This window comes from Salmo salar, chromosome 02 (assembly GCF_965601325.2).
Source record: "Salmo salar chromosome 02, fSalSal1, whole genome shotgun sequence".
In the NCBI taxonomy this organism is placed as follows: Eukaryota; Metazoa; Chordata; class Actinopteri; order Salmoniformes; family Salmonidae; genus Salmo; species Salmo salar.
The window spans coordinates 73,856,456-73,862,500 of NC_138292.1; positions in this window are offsets into that span (position 1 = coordinate 73,856,456).

The following is a 6,045-nucleotide window of genomic DNA, read 5'->3' on the forward strand; positions in this document are numbered from 1 at the left end:
GTGTGTGTGTGTGTGTGTGTGTGTGTGTGTGTGTGTGTGTGTGTGTGTGTGTGTGTGTGTGTGTGATCAAGTCTGTATTAGTGACTAGTGCAACGTGTGCATTTGCTTGGTGTTTCCAGTTGTGTTGTGTGAATCAATAAAGGCTTGTCTGTCACAGCTGACTGATCACTGACACTAGTCTAAGAGTGTACACTAATACACTAAAGCAGTAAGATACTCCCTTCCCTCTGCCCTCGATCACTCCCCTTCATGTATCTGACACAACTGGTAGATGTAACCCAGGGCAACCCAAACTTCTTCCTACAGATCAGCTGTCCTGTAGGTTTTCATTCCAACCCTGTTCCTACAGATCAGCTGTCCTGTAGGTTTACACTCCAACCCTGTTCCTACAGATCAGCTGTCCTGTAGGTTTTCACTCCAACCCTGTTCCTACAGATCAACTGTCCTGTAGGTTTACACTCCAACCCTGTTCCTACAGATCAACTGTCCTGTAGGTTTTCACTCCAACCCTGTTCCTACAGATCAACTGTCCTGTAGGTTTACACTCCAACCCTGTTCCTACAGATCAACTGTCCTGTAGGTTTACACTCCAACCCTGTTCCTACAGATCAACTGTCCTGTAGGTTTACACTCCAACCTTAATCTAACATACAGTACCTGATTCAGCTAGTTCAGGTCTTGGTGAGAAGATAAGATAGATCTCCAAGAAGAGGGTTGGACTGAAAACCTACAGGATGGTAGATCTCCAGGAAGAGGGTTGGACTGAAAACCTACAGGATGGTAGATCTCCAGGAAGAGGGTTGGACTGAAAACCTACAGGATGGTAGATCTCCAGGAAGAGGGTTGGACTGAAAACCTACAGGATGGTAGATCTCCAGGAAGATGGTTGGACTGAAAACCTACAGGATGGTAGATCTCCAGGAAGAGGGTTGGACTGAAAACCTACAGGATGGTAGATCTCCAGGAAGAGGGTTGGACTGAAAACCTACAGGATGGTAGATCTCCAGGAAGAGGGTTGGACTGAAAACCTACAGGAAGGTAGATCCCCAGGAAGAGGGTTGGACTGAAAACCTACAGGATGGTAGATCTCCAGGAAGAGGGTTGGACTGAAAACCTACAGGATGGTAGATCTCCAGGAAGAGGGTTGGACTGAAAACCTACAGGATGGTAGATCTCCAGGAAGAGGGTTGGACTGAAAACCTACAGGAAGGTAGATCCCCAGGAAGAGGGTTGGACTGAAAACCTACAGGATGGTAGATCTCCAGGAAGAGGGTTGGACTGAAAACCTACAGGATGGTAGATCTCCAGGAAGAGGGTTGGACTGAAAACCTACAGGATGGTAGATCTCCAGGAAGAGGGTTGGACTGAAAACCTACAGGATGGTAGATCTCCAGGAAGAGGGTTGGGCAGCCCTGGTCTAATTTCTGCCATCTTGCTTTCGCACGTCCAGTCCTATCAGATCTATGAATGAGGACAGAGGGGAGGGAACATCTTCCTGGGTCTGTATCCCAACTGGCACACTATTCCCATAAGGCTCTGATTAAAAGAAATGCACTATATAGAGAATAGGGCTCTGGTTAAAAGAAGTGCACTATATAGGGAATAGGGCTCTGGTTAAAGGTAGTGCACTATATAGGGAATAAGGCTCTGGTTAAAAGAAGTGCACTATATAGGGAATAGGGTGCAATTTGGTGTAACGTCTCTACATTAAATGTGAAATGAAGGGAAACTGAAAGAAAGCTTGTGCATGTATTCCTCGGTTATAAACAATAATACATTGAATGTGTAAGACCCTTGTTGAAATTCTGTTGAATGGTCCAAACGATCACTGTCACTTTAAGTGTTCGGTCATGGTATTAGGAAGGGTCAGAGCAAAATGGCCGCTGTCTGAGAAACAATGAATGAAACTATTTTTTGAACACTTTGAAAGTGAAGCAGTTGAGTAATTCTGCTCTAGTACCTAACTCTGGTCCTAAATGGTCTACCCTGAACTAGCCAGTTGGTCTGACCCAGTACCTAACTCTGACCACATGATGGCAGTAGAGAACTATCAATTCAACAGAGACCGTGTGTGTGTGTGTGTGTGTGTGTGTGTGTGTGTGTGTGTGTGTGTGTGTGTGTGTGTGTGTGTGTGTGTGTGTGTGTGTGTGTGTGTGTGTGTGTGTGTGTGTGTGTGTGTGTACCGTGTGTGTGTGTACCATGTGTGTGCTTCCATCTCACAATATCAAGCTGAGAAAATACTATGCAAATCATCAGACATACGCTGATTACCACTGACACCCTCATGTAGACCTCATCTAAGACGATATGATGTGTTAGGATGGATGGGATGTGTGTCAAAAGAGGACAATGCCCAGATGTTTTTAATCTGTGTGTACTATTTCTGTCAGTGAGGAAATTAACTTCCTCTCCCTCTCGCTCTCCTGCCTCCTCTTTTCCCTCTCTCTCCTGCCTCCTCTTTTCTCCCTCTCTCTCTCCTGCCTCCTCTTGTCTCCCTCTCTCTCTCCTGCCTCCTCTTTTCTCCCTCTCTCTCTCCTGCCTCCTCTTTTCTCCCTCTCTCTCCTGCCTCCTCTTTTCTTCCTCTCTCTCCTGTCTCTCCTCTTTTCTTCCTCCTCTTCCTCTCCCCCTCTCTCTCCTGCCTCTCCTCTCCCTCCTCCTCCTCCCCTTCCTCACAGATCTGTCCCTGTCTATCATCCTCTCTTCTCTTTCTGTTGCTTACACTGGCTGTTGTGTGTGCGTGTGTTTATCTGTACCTATGCGCTTGTGTCTGCCTCTCAGGTGAGTGTGTGTGTGTGTTAATGTGTACGTATGCGCTTGTGTCTACCTCTCAGGTGAGTGTGTGTGTGTTAATGTGTACGTATGCGCTTGTGTCTACCTCTCAGGTGAGTGTGTGTGTGTTAATGTGTACGTATGCGCTTGTGTCTGCCTCTCAGGTGAGTGTGTGTGTGTTAATGTGTACGTATGCGCTTGTGTCTACCTCTCAGGTGAGTGTGTGTGTGTGTGTGTGTGTGTGTGTGTGTGTGTGTGTGTGTGTGTGTGTGTGTGTGTGTGTGACTTGAATTTAAAGGTTTCTCTGTAAATTAAAGATTAGCATGACTTTGTGCATGTCTGATGTAGAAATGTAAAGTTGGGAAGCTAACACAAACACAGTGACAGAATATCTGAGGAGATATGAGTCTGTTCTGATACAGAATACCTGAGGAGATATGAGTCTGTTCTGATACACAACCCTGGCAGGTCCTCTGCTACATTTCAACTACTTTTCAGGGTCTGTGTTCACCAAGCGTCTTAGTCTAGGACTGCTGATCTAGGATCAGTTTAGGCTTTTAGATCATAAAGAATGAGATGACACTGACAGGGTGACCTGATTCTAGATCAGCACTCATACTGTCAGATACTTTATGAATACGGGTCCATGTCATCAGGGCCTTGATACTCGGCTGGATTCCTGTCTCAGCAGGCCTGTCCTAGATGCCGTCTCCTGCCGTTGTGCCCTTGAGAACTTTTAGATAAGAACATCTCAACAAAAGAAAAAACATGTTGCTGTAAGACTCCAGTCTCTCCATCTATCCCTGTTGCCAACTTGTCATCAAAGATGAAGAACAGTTTTGTAAGAGAGGCCTTCGTTCTATCAGAGAAGAATGGAAGCGCTGTACTGTATCCTCTCAGAGTTCTGTGCTCCAGTCAGATTGTACGCCAATCAAATATCCGTTTGGAGATGAACATGCATCCCTTTAAAAGAGACCTAAGCGTCTTTGTGTGATGGCTTCTGAGAAAAGAAAGGTATCTGTCTGTTTTTTAACTCCGTCCCTGATCCTGGGCAACACACACTCTCGCCTCGGTGGATGGGCAAACGGACGACATTCTCTCGCCTCCCGGCGGCATGCGTTCATGGTTTTATAATCAAACTCGGAATGAAAAGCGAGCAGCGTGGAACCTTTTGTCCTCTCAGTGGAGGGCCGCTACATATTAAATGACAAAATGAGAAAGAGAGGGGAGTCGATTAGAATAAATGATAAAATGAGAGAGAGATTAGGCATGATTGACAGCGACAGAGAGAGAGAGGGATTAGGAATGATTGACAGACAGAGAGAGAGAGATTAGGAATGATTGACAGACAGAGAGAGAGAGATTAGGAATGATTGACAGAGAGAGAGAGAGATTAGGAATGATTGACAGAGAGAGAGATTAGGAATGATTGACAGACAGAGAGAGAGAGATTAGGAATGATTGACAGACAGAGAGAGAGAGATTAGGAATGATTGACAGACAGAGAGAGAGAGATTAGGAATGATTGACAGAGAGAGAGAGAGATTAGGAATGATTGACAGAGAGAGAGAGAGATTAGGAATGATTGACAGAGAGAGAGAGAGATTAGGAATGATTGACAGAGAGAGAGAGAGATTAGGAATGATTGACAGAGAGAGAGAGATTAGGAATGATTGACAGAGAGAGAGAGAGATTAGGAATGATTGACAGAGAGAGAGAGAGAGGGGGATTAGGAATGATTGACAGAGAGAGAGAGAGAGAGATTAGGAATGATTGACAGAGAGAGAGAGAGAGAGAGAGAGAGAGAGAGAGAGAGATTAGGAATGATTGACAGAGAGAGAGAGATTAGGAATGATTGACAGAGAGAGAGAGAGAGAGAGAGGGATTAGGAATGATTGACAGAGAGAGAGAGAGAGATTAGGAATGATTGACAGAGAGAGAGAGAGAGATTAGGAATGATTGACAGAGAGAGAGAGAGAGATTAGGAATGATTGACAGAGAGAGAGAGAGAGGGATTAGGAATGATTGACAGAGAGAGAGAGAGAGGGATTAGGAATGATTGACAGAGAGAGAGAGAGGGATTAGGAATGATTGACAGAGAGAGAGAGATTAGGAATGATTGACAGAGAGAGAGAGAGAGAGAGAGGGAGAGAGGGATTAGGAATGATTGACAGAGAGAGAGAGATTAGGAATGATTGACAGAGAGAGAGAGATTAGGAATGATTGACAGAGAGAGAGAGAGAGGGGGATTAGGAATGATTGACAGAGAGAGAGAGAGATTAGGAATGATTGACAGAGAGAGAGAGAGAGAGAGAGAGAGATTAGGAATGATTGACAGAGAGAGAGAGATTAGGAATGATTCACAGAGAGAGAGAGAGAGAGGGATTAGGAATGATTGACAGAGAGAGAGAGAGAGATTAGGAATGATTGACAGAGAGAGAGAGAGAGAGATTAGGAATGATTGACAGAGAGAGAGAGAGAGAGAGATTAGGAATGATTGACAGAGAGAGAGAGAGAGAGAGAGATTAGGAATGATTGACAGAGAGAGAGAGAGAGTGATTAGGAATGATTGACAGAGAGAGAGAGAGAGATTAGGAATGATTGACAGAGAGAGAGAGATTAGGAATGATTGACAGAGAGAGAGAGAGAGAGGGATTAGGAATGATTGACAGAGAGAGAGAGATTAGGAATGATTGACAGAGAGAGAGAGAGAGAGGGATTAGGAATGATTGACAGAGAGAGAGAGAGAGGGATTAGGAATGATTAACAGAGAGAGAGATTAGGAATGATTGACAGAGAGAGAGAGGGAGAGATTAGGAATGATTGACAGAGAGAGAGAGAGGGAGACTGAGAGATTAATTGAATGAACAGCAAAATAAAAGCATCAGAATAAAAGACTGAGAGAAAGAGAGGGGAGAGAGAGAAAGAAATAGGTTGAGACAGATAGAAAGATAGAAAGAGAGAGAGAAAGAGGGAGGCAAAGAAAGAGCAGGTGATGAAAAGGAAGGACATATCTGTCTAATAATAATGTTTCTGATGAGTGATGGTTTGAAGGACACACACACACACACACACACACACACACACACACACACACACACACACACACACACACACACACACACACACACACACACCTGTTAGAGTGTGTATCATAGTTACAGACAGATGCCATTAAAGACCTATATAGGCCAGTTCCATATGAAATCAATCTTAAACCTCCCTTCAACTGAATCTTTCTGGGATTGGATTCTCTCTCACCCCCCACCCCAATAT